Source organism: Pinus tabuliformis, chromosome 3_1, assembly GCF_031772625.1.
Source record: "Pinus tabuliformis cultivar Carrire ecotype Pingquan chromosome 3_1, CPIR1, whole genome shotgun sequence".
Classification (NCBI taxonomy): Eukaryota; Viridiplantae; Streptophyta; class Pinopsida; order Pinales; family Pinaceae; genus Pinus; species Pinus tabuliformis.
This window is the reverse complement of record NC_142301.1, coordinates 238,320,838-238,334,652: the sequence shown is the minus strand read 5'-3', so window position 1 is coordinate 238,334,652 and position 13,815 is coordinate 238,320,838.

The window sequence follows — 13,815 nt, the reverse complement described above, 5'->3', positions numbered from 1 at the left end:
TTATATCCTCTCTGCAGATCTTCCTGCTCGCCGTCATGATTACCCATATCCCATATGACCTGTCATTATCTTTCGCTCTCGTCATATTAATTGATCTCCTCGCCGCCGTTTTCACCCCGATCGGGGGTCTCTGTGGGTCCTTGTTATTGAGCTGTGGATTCATTATGATCCTGAGTGATTATTGTAGTAAGGTTTTCCAATCCTGGTTTATTCATCATTGATGACCAATTGCTGTCTATCTTTTCTCCCCGTTCTTTGCATCCCCAATTTGCAAGAAAGTCTGCAGCTTTATTTCCTTTTCTCCTGACGTGGTTGAAGATTTTATATTGAATGTGCTTTAAAATATTTTCCAAATCTTGAATAATCCCTGCCATTCTCCAGCTCCTTGCAACTTGATCCCAATCCTTCCCATTATTGAGATTTCGAAGCATTTCCACTACTATCTGAGAGTCGCCTTCGATTTCCAGGTTTGTGTAGCCATTCCTTACTGCTATTCTGAGACCCTGATATACAGCCATCAATTCGGCTTCATTGTTGGTCATTATGCCTCCCCATTCCACATACACCCATCTAGTGTGTCTCTCACTGTCTCTAAAAATACCTCCAAGGCCTGCCGGCCCTAGGTTTCCTTTGGAAGCCCGATCGAAGTTCAATTTAATGAAGTTTCTTGCCAGATAACTGAACTGCTCTGGACTCTGAGTCTGAGGTCTCTGTTGTCTTTCTTTCAAAGGGTACACCATACCATATTCCATATTCAGTTTTGCTAGGATTCTACCTTCCTCGGGGTTCACTCTCCAATCTTCCTCCTCCCAGGTCTCAGCCAGAACCGTCTCCCTGATTGATTTTTGTATTCCTCCCCATATCTTTTCTGGTGGATTAGCTTTATCTAAGAAAATCCTTCGATTCCTTTCCTTCCATAGAAGCCATATAATAAACCTAAGGCAAGATTCCAGGTTCTCCTTACAACCTTACACGAAAAATTACCCTTTCCCCATTGGAAGATGGTCTTTTTAATATCCCTGGGGTCCCTGTTAGATTCTCCAAAGAGTTTTCTGACCTCATCCCACTGATGCTGAGCGAATGGGCAAGAGTTCAGGATGTGTTCCTGAGATTCATTTTCTTGTTTACACAGGCTGCATCTCGGGGGTCCCTGGAAGCCTCGTTTCTGTAACTTGTCCCACGTCAGGATTCTTTCTTTTCCAACTAACCATGCAAATATAGTTACCTTCGGCCACCACTTATTTCTCCAAATTATTTCCCATTCTGTATTTTCTCCCTCCCTCTCTTGTCGTGTGGATAAATAATAGGCTTCTTTGATAGTGAAGGTCCCTCTTGTGGACTTTCCCCATCTAAGGATATCCGGCCCTGGTCTAATTTTGATTTTCCTTGACTCCAATTCTTTTATAAATATCCCTTTCTGCTCTTGATCTATGTTTTCATCCCATTCCTTTGGTTTTCTCCATGTCTCATCTGTCTCCCCTTCTCCCCAGTAATCTCTTACATATTCAAGCCCCTCCCTTACCGCCTTCTGATGTGTATTTTGCAAGGCTTGAATGCTGGTCATTCTCTCTCTCTGTTGCCATTCCTCCTCCAGAATCTAGCTATACCTCCTCCCCTTATTTCCCAGAAGGCATAATTTTTTATGTTGTTTTTGTTCTGGCTTGCCAATTCCCATATAGTAGACCCTTTTGGAGTTTCTTCTAATCTGAGAATGTCTTCTGTTGTTAAGGGCATATTATATTTCTGTGTCCATATTTTTTTCCATAAGTCATTTCCTCCCCTCATCCACCTCCACCACAGCTTTGCTCCTAGAACTTGGTTTAGGATGCCTGGGTCCCGGAGTCCTAGACCTCCTTCTTCTTTTCTTTTTGTCAAGCTTTTCCACGATACAAGTGCCCATTTCCTTTGCTGTTTTGGCCCTCCCCATAGGAATTTTCCAAAGATTTCCTTCATTTTTGTACAGGCTCCTTTGGGCGCAGCCATGACCGATAGAGAGTAGATTGGTATAGATTGGAGAACTGATTTCAGGAGCACCAATCTACCTACTATATTCAGCGTTCGAAAAGACCAACTCGCTAATCTATTCTTGAGTTTTTCTATTATTTGCTGCCAGTTTGCTATTCTTGTGGGATTTACATCTAATTGATTCCCCAAGTAATTTGTTGGTAGTTCGCCATGTCTCAATCCTAGCATTCTGGTTAAATGAGCTTTGATCGTTTATGGGATATTGAAGATAAAGGTACAATATTTCTCTTTGTTAATTTCCATACCTGAGGCTTCCATAAACAAGTCCAACATCCTTTTTACTCCCCTTACTTCCTTTAGCGAGACCTCACCAAAAAGCATGATGTCATCTACGAACTGCTGGTGTGTGATGGGTAGGTTGCTACCCCATAGCCGTAGCCCTTTGATCTTTCTTTCCCTCATCTCTTTTTTGAAGTATCTTCCCAGACCCTCCGCAGCCAAGATAAATAAAAAAGGAGACAGAGGGTCTCCCTATCTTAAGCCTCTAGTTGCGTTGAAGGTCGGTGTTGGCGTTCCATTTAACATTATAGAGAAAAAAGGCGTTGATATCATATTATGAACCCAGTCTATCCATCTGTTGCTAAATCCAAAAGCCTTGAGGATCTCCGTTAGGTATTTCCAGTTTAATCTATCATAGGCTTTTGACAAATCTAATTTTATCAACATCCCCCTCTGCTTTTTTTGTTTTAGAGAATGTATCACTTCCTGGGTAACTACTAATCCATTAAGGATTTGTCTTCCCTCCAAAAAGCCGGTTTGTTCTGGGGATATAATGCTAGAGAGAATGGGTTTTAATATTTTAGCCAGCAGAGTGGCTATTATTTTGTATATTACATTACAGAGGGCTATTAGGCGGAAGCCATGGGCAGTTTCAGAGTTTGCATTTTTAGGAATCACAGTGAGAAAAGTAGAGTTAAGACCCTGTCAAACCTTCTGATTTATGCATGATTCCTCTACCACCTCCAGTAGCTCTTGTCCCAAAAAATGCCAGCTTTCTTGATAAAATTTCGCTGTATATCCATCAAGTCCTGGGGCCTTGTTTCTCTTCATTCCCTTCACAATTTCTTCCACTTCTTCTATCATTACTGCTCTCATCAATGCCTTATTTTGTTCCTCCGTTATTATTCTAGGGATTTCCTTGCAGATTAGCTCTGTAGCCTCTCCTCTGTCCACTTGTGGTTCCGTCAGCAGGTCTTTATAATGATCTACTAATACTTTTTCAATTCCTTCGTGTTCTGTTATCCTCTCCCCTTCTTCATTTTTGATGGAGAAAATCCTGTTCCTTTGCCTATGTTGTATCATGGCCTGGTGAAAAAACTTGGTGTTCTTTTCTCCTTCTCAAAGCCAGTTTATCCTGGATTTCTGTTTCCATAGAATTTCTTCCTGTTTCCTCCGCTCCTCCAGTTGGCTGATTAGAATTCCTTCTTCTCTGCATCTTTCCTCATCTCGTCCTTCTGTAATCATTTTTTGCTCTAGCCTCTGTTTTTCCATCATTATGTTTCCAAACTCTTCCTTATTCCATTTTTTGATTTTCCCCTTGAGTTCTTTAAGCTTTAACTGAAAGGTATGCATCCTGCATTTTCCTTTTTGTTGAATTTGCGTCCACCATTCCTCCATCTTAGATATAAACTGTGGATTCCTGAGCCAAAAAACCTCAAACCTGAAGGGTCTTTTAAGGGGGTTTTTCTTAATGTCTATCTCTAGCCTGATGGGCCAATGATCTGAACCCATCGCTGGCATTATTGTGGCTTCAATAAATACATCCCTGTTCATTATTTGCTCTGATATTAAGAATCGATCTAATCTGGAAGCTATTTGGTTTCTACCACCTCTTCGATTATTCCAAGTGTGGATGTCGTTGATTGTTGGGATGTCTACCAATCTTTGCTTTGTAATCATCTCACTAAAATCCTCCATATTTTGATCCGGTCTATTTATACCCCCTCTCTTTTCTTCTATTGTTTTGATCATATTAAAGTCTCCCCCTACAATCCACGGTACTCCTGGGAAGATCTTTCTCGTGGTTTGCATGTCTTTGAGGAAGTTTTTTCGTTCTCTTGGTATATGCGGTCCGTAGACTCCTGTAATGAGGATCCACTCAGATGACCCTATCATTCTGAATAAGCCTAAGAGAATTCTGGGTAAGCTGATCCAGTTTTCAAAATGAACCTCCTCAGGGTTCCAGAGGATTGCTAAGCCTCCTGTCGTGCCATTCGCATCCTGACCCATTACCTCATATTGAATTTTTTGTTTCCTTATTATATCTTCTAATTGTTGAGAGCTGATCTTCGTTTCTTGGATTATCATTATGCTGGGTTTATCTTTCTTTACCCTATCCTTCAGGTACCTCTGCTTGCCTTTGCTGTTAAGGCCTCTGATATTCCAACTTGTAACTATCATTTTAAAACTTTTTGGGGGGTTGTTGAAATACCTCTGAGAGAGGTATAACTCTGCCTGAGTTAACCAATATTTCTCCAACCGCTTGTATGGTTTCATTCATTGTCCGCCTCCCTCATTTCCTACCACCTTTGCTAGAGTTTTCCATTCCCAAACTTTGAGTTCCTTGCATTCCTGTTTGATCCAGTTGATTTGCTTGAGTAGTTCCTTTTTTTTCTTTGTATTTTTGAAATGTCTCTTTATACAATTGCTTTTGGGCTTCCGGGATGAACCTTTCATCAAGATTTTTCCAGTCCTGTAACAACTTTTTCATTATTCTCTCCTCCTCATTTCCACTATCCTTCTGTGTGTCAATCTCTGCCTGAGGTTGCTCTGCTAACATCTCCATGTTGTCCTCTGCTTCTCCTCCCACCATACTGTCCTAGTTTAGTTCTGATTCCTTTGTCTCTTTTGTGATCTCCATGGGTTCCTCCATGTTTTCTTCATTTCTCATCTCCCCTTCTTCTTCCTGTAGGGCTTCAAACTTGTTCTGACATTCCACTGCCACTATTTTCGTGGGTTGTTGTATTCTTGTCATTTCTTTCCCTGGTCTTCTTTTTCTATGTATTTCCTGGAAACCCTCTTCTCCTCCTTCTGTTCCTTCTATCCTCCTTTGTCCTTCTTCTTGTTTTCTTGTTGTTTCTTCCGCATTGTTCATTGGGCATTGTTTGAAGAGATGTTTGTATTCATGGCACCTTCTGCATCTGAAGGGTATATGCTCGTAGTCCATCGGTTGCTGCCATATTTCGTCATGATATTCTAACTCTATGAACTCCGATAATGGTTTTGCTATATTCATATATACACATACTCTTGCATATGATGTATACTTCGCTCTTTTTGTTGTCTCTGCAACTTTAACAAAAGTGCTGATTGTATTGCCTATACCCTCCAGAATTTCAGGGTCCCAGAACTCCATTGGTAGGCCAAACAATCTTACCCAGATGGGTGCTGCTAACATCTTTTCCTGGTCTGGATTGTAGCAGTCCTCCCAGTGCCTCATAAATAGACCAGCATTATTCATGAAGTACGGTCCCCCTTCAAAGGTTCTTTCCTTGTCTTCCAGGTTTGAGAATATCACTGTAAAAAAACCCTTTGCCCCTAGCTTTAGATCTATATGCCCTTTCGGCTTCCATCTTTGTTGTATCCATTTTACCAGCTCCTTTTCCGAGGGCCAAAACCCTAAAAATTTGCATATCAAAGCATGATCTCTCATATAGCATCTATAATCTTCAAGTTTGTTGTTGGGTATTACGAACCTTGGTTTTTTCTGAGCTCTTGGTAGACATCTGCCCCCAAGTCTTGTTTGCCATCGATTTCCCATGACTGGCACGTCTTTGCTGTTTTCCTTTGGGTCTCTTTGTATTCCACTTCCACTCGGTTCTCCTGCTACCACATTTTTGTAGGAGGGGATCTCTCCCCCCCCAGGTTCCCCTGCCATGGCGTCCTTCAGCTCTTTCTTGGTTTATTAACCCTCCTCCCTTTATTAAGATTTCGTAGATCCGACTGCGCGCAGAAGACTTGACCTCCTGCCCTTATCTTCGTTGCCGCCTCTCTTTCAAACCTATCATTGATAACCCTAGACTTTCATAAACCCTTGCTTCCGTCTCATCTCCCCCCTCTGGTTTTCGAGAGAGAGTTTTTTTCGTCAACCATCAAAATGTTATTTTTTCAGTTGCATTATGAGTTAATAATTAGTGAATTAATTAATAACTAATTCACACAACTCATCACTTAGTCTATTGATCAGTTAGACTAAATACAACTAGTTCAACTAAGTCAAACTGAACACAACTCCATTAACTGCTCATCCAACTCCACAGAACTCAACCACATGAGTTCTAACTGATGTCCTACATGCAATAGATCAACTGACTCATAAAGAAAATGTATTTCCTTCTGACAACTGCATGTGCCACATCTGTAGCTCAAACTGAAGTGCTCCAAGAGAATAAGATAAAGTTTATAGTCTAAATATTATTATGAGACAATAATATTTGACTTTTCTATTTTTGACTAGTAGTCTAAAAATAGACTCTGATCACTCCTGCTGTGATCACTCCTGCTATGATCCAAAAATAGACTTTGCGCCATAATTTGCATGCGGGCCCACTTAGTGAAGGCGACTCCTTTCCACTAAGCTCCATCATTGGACCATGGTTGGACCATGATTTACCACGATTATAAACCCAAGGGATTTATAATAAACCCCCAATATTAATAGTATAAACCCTATGAATAATATTATACCCTAGGAATATGAACCCTAAAATTAAAAAACCCAAATGATCGATATTATAAACCCAAGGGATTATAAACCTGAGGAAATAATATTAAACCCAAGGAATTAATGTCATAAACCCAAGGTATATAAACCCTAAGAGAAACATGGTTGACCATGGTTGATTTTCATATTGACACAATCTTTGTAACAACGTGATGTTGGATCATTGTTGACCATGGTTAACCATGGTTGTCACAATGTGATGTTGGACCATGGTTGATTGTGATTGATTTTCATATTGGACAATATTTGTTAAAATGCGACATTGAACCATAGTTGACCATGGTTGATTTCCATATTGAGACAATCTTTGTCACAATGTGACATTGGACCATGGTTGACCATGATTGACCATGGCTAATGATGGTTAACAATGGTTGACCATGGTTGATTTCCATATTGAGACAATCTTTGTCACAATGTGACATTGGACCATGGTTGACCATGATTGACCATGGCTAACGATGGTTGACAATGGTTGATCATGGTTGATTTCCATATTGAGACAATCTTTGTCACAATGTGACATTGGACCATGGCTGACGATGGTTGACAATGGTTGATCATGGTTAATTTTCATATTGAGACAATATTTGTCACAATGTGACATTGGACGATGGTTGACCATGGTTGACTATAATTATAAACCCAAGCAATCTATATTAAACCTAAGGGATCGATATTATAAACCTAAGAGAATAATAAACCCATGGGATTAATACTAAAAACCTAACAGATTATAAACCCATGGGAATAATATTAAACTTGAGGGATTAATATTATAAAGCCAAAGATAAATATTATAAACCCTTAAATAAACATGGTTGATCATGGTTTACGATGGTTGATTTTCATATTGACACAATCTTTGTGACAATGCGATGTTGGACCATCATTGACCATGGTTGTCACAATGTGACGTTGGACCATCAAACAATCTTTATCATAATGTGACCATGGTTAAACATGAATGAATTTCATATTGACACAATCTTTCTCACAATGCAACATTGAAACATGGTTGACCATCATTAACCATAATTGATAATGACCAACCATGGTTGGTTTTCATATTGAGACAATCTTTGTTATAATGTGACAATGATGGTCTAATGTCACATTGTTTCAAAGATTGTGTCAATATGAAAATCAACCATGGTCAACTATGTTTATTTCAGGGTTTATAATATTTATCTTAAGGTTTATATACCTTGGATTTATAATATTAATTCCTTGGGTTTAATATTATTCCCCTCGGTTTATGATCCCTTGAGTTTTTAGTATTAATCTCTTTGGTTCATTACTCCCTTGGGTTTATAATATCGACCCCTTGGATTTTTTAATCTAAGGGTTCATATTCCTAGGGTACAACATTATTCAAAGGGTTTACAATAAAAAAAAAAAATTGTAAACTTGGCACGACTACGTCTTCAACATGTTCAATATATCACCTTGGTCGGGGCAGGGAATTGAATTGGTGACTTCACATCAATGAGTGCCTTATAGAGTATTCGATCACTGGCTATCCAAGACTCTATATACCAAAAAATTTATAATATTAATCCTTTCGGTTTTTAACATTAATCTCTTAAGTTTCTAATATTAATCTCTTGGATTTATCAATTATCGTATTATGATATTAATAATAATATTGATAATCCCTTTAAGTTTATTAATCTCTTTGGTTCATATCATTAAATAATTAAATTATAATTTCATTTTAAAATTATATATCTATAAAAACAATTAATTATTTTTCATTTTATATAAATATATTTAAATAATAAAATATATTATATTTCATTTTATACAATCACAATTAAATATTTTTAAAATTGAATATGTTTATAATTAAAAATTTCTAATTAAATAATTAAAAGTAACTAAAATAATAGAGTAATAATTAAAATAATAAAAAAATAAATTTATTTTTTTTTTATTTTTTTTAATAAATATTTTTTCTTCATTATTATTTTTTATTAAAAATATTTATTATTATTTTATTGAATTTTTTTATTTTATTAAAATATATTATTTTATTAAAAAATATTATTAGTAAAATATTAATGAATTAAGGCTTTTGTGATCCATATCAAATTTTTGAGATAATGTTTTGACGATAATCACATCAAAATTCATTTGTCAATGTATTTCGCAAGTGTGATTTATCGGGAAAATAAGATAAAGAATAAGATCATGATAACAAGTTAAATAGGGAAACCAACCATTCAAATAATTAAAAAGAAACAACTACTTTTGAAAAATATTATTAAAAAATATTTAATTTGAAAAATTATATATATATAATTTAATAAAAAATATTATTATAATCTTAAAAAAATTATTAGTTGTGTAACCTAATTCTTATGGTTAAGCATATTACTCATCATCAATAATTGATATAAGGTTTCCATAGTGGTTCAACTACTCTAGCTTACTTTTTACACTTCTCATCACATTAGTGGGTATAAAATCGATGATATTTAATGGTTTTACCTTTCGAGCCTTAACATCACTTTCATTTTCGACTCGTTCCCACCACTCTGCAATTGCTATGCTATATTATTATTTTTCGTTGCGAGGGAATGAACAAGAGTATTTTTTTGTTGTTACCATATCCATCCTTGTTCCTTCAGCGAGTTACAAGTGGGATAAAGAGGATATGTTTTTTCACAGTGGAATGGGAAGTCGTCCTCCTATCATTTACCCGATAGTTATATAGTTGTTATTTGCATTTGCACGTGAGTGCATGACGTGTTGGTGGGGCGGTAGGCTTTCACACTTCCCAGCCAGGATCGATTCCTGCCGATGTCGCGCGCTGCTGCAGCATTTGATCAAATGATGACGTATGTGTTCCAATGTGTTCCGATGTCGATGTATTCTACAAGTATTCTGCTCACTTCGACAATATTGTATAATGAAATCTGCGCACTTCAGCAATATATGATGTATTGTGATTGTTCAGCGAGGATTCGCTCCCCCACTAAAAAATAATTGTTATTTGCATAAGTTTATATTTCTATTACTAACTATAGTTGTTATTTGCATAAGTTTATATTTCTATTATCTATTGGAACCCTCCGGAACTTATCACGTCCCAAGAGACTCTTTTAAAAATTTATTATGGGTTAAAAGTCATGACCACATCTCAACCATACATCTGTGAAGTGCCGAAATGCACGATCCAACGACAGGAAAACATTGGGCGATGGTTGAGTAACTGAATTTGGGGAATAGGCTTGGTTAGACTTTCATTCTTCGGCTGCGCACTGGAGGGACAGACCCCTGTTTCTGCTGCAGTGTATTTCGTAGCAGGGATAAACCCTTCCAACGCATGCTGGATTTACGTTTCATGATTCTACAAGAGTGAATGCAGAAAAGAAATAATGCAACGCTTATAATGCAACGGTTAAGCGGAGCCTTTTTGGGCTCTGCTAAACCTTGGTTGTAGGTTTTTTTGGCACTGAAGCTATGGCCTTTCAAAACAGCTACGCACTTATGAAATCCACTGTAATCCAGGGAAAACGTACCTTCCTCATAAAACTTGAAATGTTATAGGGTATGTTAGTAAGAGGTTTGAGGGGTTGTTTTGTAAATTTATAAATCAATAAAATTTAAAATTATTCCTTATTTATTTATAGAGTTTTTTTTTAAGTATTTCAAGGTTTTTTTATTACACTTTGTGTAGATATATTTGTATACGTGGGAGATAACACTTTGAGATTACTTTCTTTTTTATATATGTTTTTATTGATTTGATGGATTTATTACATTTATATATACATATATATGAAGTTGTTTTAGGAAATGTTTTGTTGAATTTACATATTTTGGCTCAAATCATGACATTTGTTTATTGTTAGGATTCATTTGTTAATATCTATCAATTCTTACATTTATGAGATATTTGAAGGGTTCCATAAATCTCTAGGGTGTTTATCATTTTTCTTCATCTCAAACCCATAAAAATTCTTTACTCATTGCTGTATTTGAGATTTATTGTCCTTATAATTTTCCTCTACCTTTAATCTTCATATTTTGTACTTTGCAAACCAAAACTCTGGCATTTGGTCTGAGAAATTTATAGTCATTTAATTCTAATCAAGTGAGATTCAGTTCAACTTTTTTATCATGTTCTTTACCACTCACCACTCAAAATATAACATTTTGTGCTTAATGATGCAAGCCATTGCTTAGTGATAGTGTGTAGCTAATGGTAATTGATGGTTAAGGGCTACTTCCTCTGGCATGAGAGCCACATTGACACCTATAGTGGGTTTGAGACTCCTTGGCATAGTTCCTAAGTAGGTGGGAACATCTCAAGTATACAACTAAGTGAGACGTAAAAAAGCATTGATAACAAAAATGTTTCAAAATCAATTATACATAAAATATTTCAATATCAGCTATACATGACACACACATAAACAACATAGATTTACATCTACTTTTAACTTTAGGTCTATCATATGTGGAGAGGAATCAAGTCCATTTAGGACAACCTTTTCTAAATTGAGGATACAACAAAGTGACATGTAAAAAAGCATTGATAACAAAAATGTTTCAAAATCAATCATACATAAAATATTTCAATATCAATTATACATGACACACACATAAACAACATAGATTTACATCTACCTTTAACTTTAGATGTATCATATGTGGAGAGGAATCAAGTCCATTTAGGACAATCTTTTCTTAAATTGAAAAATATTGAAGAAATATTTGCACAAAAGCAGATCCATTTTAACTCAATCTCTATTATCCATTAAGAGAGATCAAATCCCTAGATGCAACATTTCCTAAAAAAAAACTTTTATCTCAAGGGATTTCGTCTCTCTAGTTGTATTATAAATATAAAATTAAAATGGATCTAGGCTGGTTGGTAAAACAACCTTAAAAAAAAACAATTAATAAGGTCAAACCTAAATATTTTCATATGCAATCCTTATTGAGAATGTCTCACTTCCACCTTTAATGCTTTTGAATCTTTTTAAAAAAACATGACTCATTCATATATATATATAGTTAATCCAATTTGAGAAATTAAGAAAAATCTAATAATAAATTGTATGGGATACTAATCCAAAAGGTTAATTCAACTAATCATTACCAACTAATTATAATTTATCCATTTCTAAAAAATTCAAAATATAAACATTTTGGATTAATTCAACTAATCATTACCAACTAATTATAATTTATCCATTTCTAAGAAATTCAAAATATAAACATAAATCTAGATGAGTATGTGCGTATAACCTCAAAGTGTATGAGTTATACATCATATTTATATTAAAACTACCCTACTTTATTTCATTTGCTTGCATGTCATTTCATAAGTGTGGATATAAGCATTAACATTTATGTTATAAAATTCAAAGTAACAAGAAGTTGCAACATTTTTTAGGAAAATAAAGTTATTTAAATATGTGATATTTTTTATAAAATGTTTTAGGTGGTATAAAAACAATAAATTCTCAATATTATTACTAAATTACATGTAAAAATTATTATTTTATTAATTAAAGTATTAAACTTATAAAAAATAATATGAAAAATGTAATTACTGTAAAATATAAATAATTAAAAATAAATTTAATTTCAAGTTAAATTTGAGAAACTTAAATAATTTATAATTTATTATAATATATAACGTAATACTGAAATACGAATATGAAAAAATATAGAAATAAGCGTCAAAGAGAAAACACAATCCCTTACGGACCACCAGCGGGTTATTTCAGGTGGCGTGGTTTTCCTTGATAACAGTGATGTGTCAACTGACATTCGCGGATAGCAGCCAGAGATGGCTGTCCTCACTGTTGGTTTGACAAACTGAGTTTGATAGGTTTTTCCACCTTTTGAAAAAAAAAAAAAAAAAAAAAATTCAATATATCGGTATTTACTAAGTTGAGCGAGTACCAACACGTCCGTTAATTTTGAGAGAGTAATTTGCCAATTTTATAGGATATGTTAGATACCTATACCAATAGGTTTCATATTTCATGATTGGCTATGGAAGGTCCAAATTTGTTCTGCTTTGATGAATCAAAGATCACATATTTCCAAGAGAACCCAATCTATGTTTACAGCATGGTATGAGCTTCAAATTTTGATGGATGATTCAACAGCTTAATCTGGATCATTCCATGGTTTAAATTTACAGTTGTAGAATAGAGAAAGGAGTCTGTCCAAACTGTTTAATCTTGGCAGACAAGTAGTTCAGGTAGAGAAAAAAAGGCTCCCAACAGCTTAATCTGGGACCTTGGAAGAAATAAGGGTAGAAGTAGATAGCAAAAACAAAAGAAAAGCCAAAGAAAAGAAAAGGCAAGTCAGGGTCTGCAAGTCCAAGTGCACCCTCCAAGAAGAAATAAAAAATGCTAGGCAAGTAGCTGGGTAAGTAGTGGTGGTTGCAGAAAAGGCTATCTTTACCATTGCAGATATGTTGACTATGATTACCAAGGCAAAGTCTATCAAGTGACAAGGTGTTCATATTCATCAAGTTACAGCAAGGAGCATGACTAACCTCCCTCCTTCCCCCTTTCTTTTCATTACTAACATCCCTCTATGAGCTGAGATTCAGGGAGGAAGATCATGGTTTCATGATGATTCTTGTTCATCCAAAGCCACATTTCTTGTCTAAAAATCTTTTCATTTTGATCTACTCCCTAAACTAAGTAAGTTTCAAGTAAACTTAGTATCTTCTCCCTCCATTCACTTCCCCCATCCATATTAACTCTAACTCTACTATGTAAATCCTCTGTATTGCCTTTCCCCTACTAGTATTAACACCATGGTGTATAAACCCCAAATTTGGTATAAATATCCCTCCCCCTTGGCATTATAGCCAATAAGTCCCGTGTCAGGGATCAAATGACACCTGGTCATCTTGATAAACCTAAGCCCAAAACCCCTTTCCCCTTCACAAATCCATTTTCTCACCTTAAAACCCCACTTGCACATGAAAACCCCCCTAAAAGCCTTGTGTCTACCCTTACCCGCTTCAAAAAGGCCAAAAATCGTGAAAAACCAACTTTTCCCGTTCGTCCAAAGTCTAATGGGCG